Source organism: Lasioglossum baleicum, chromosome 4 (genome assembly GCF_051020765.1).
Source record: "Lasioglossum baleicum chromosome 4, iyLasBale1, whole genome shotgun sequence".
In the NCBI taxonomy this organism is placed as follows: domain Eukaryota; kingdom Metazoa; phylum Arthropoda; class Insecta; order Hymenoptera; family Halictidae; genus Lasioglossum; species Lasioglossum baleicum.
Genome location: NC_134932.1, coordinates 8448482 through 8449275, shown reverse-complemented (window position 1 = coordinate 8449275; position 794 = coordinate 8448482).

Sequence of the window (794 nt, the reverse complement as noted above, 5' to 3'; positions counted from 1 at the left end):
TTGTTGTTCCGATGATGTGTCATAGCCGACTACGGCAACTTCTTTGACCATGGTCATTGAAACACGATTTAGGACGTCTATGCACGGGTCGATCGTCGATTCGGTCGACGCGATTCCAGTCGCATGCGACTCTCCCCTCCACTTGACTTCCAATGCGAATGAATGGAGAGCCACAGACGGGTCGATTCGTGGTCGACCATGGTCGACTGAAATCGCCTCGATTCTAATCACGTGTGATCGGAAGCGAAGCAGAACAATCGCGTGGACTCATGGAGGTAAGTTTGTGCATTTCATGTCATTTGTACCTTGATTTGGCCATTATTTTTTGTAGTTTGAGTGCATTGCACTCTTCGATGTGGTGTATGAATTTAGGTTACATAGGTTATTATTTATTTATTATCTTTATTATCTTTTTCTATCGAGAAAAGCGTTTATCGGGAAGTATCGGGGCGCGAGATATCTCGTCCGTGGTAGTGAAAGGGTTAAAAATCGAAATATTCTTAAACGTGAGGCAATTGGTCCCTTGAAAACAAATTTTGAAAATTTTGCTCGTTCCACTAAAAAGTGTGAAATAAAAACATTTTATAAATAAAAATTCAATCGACCCCCTCTTAGTTTTCGAGATATTCGGAAAAACTATTGCTACCAGTGCTTCTTTGTAAATAATTACTATCGATAATTACCATTGGAATAGTTTCGTGTGGGACGTTGTTTGACTAGCTTTATTGTATGGGGGTGCGTAGAAAACATTGGTCAAGTTTGTTTTTTTTAATGAAATCATATATTTTTTATTG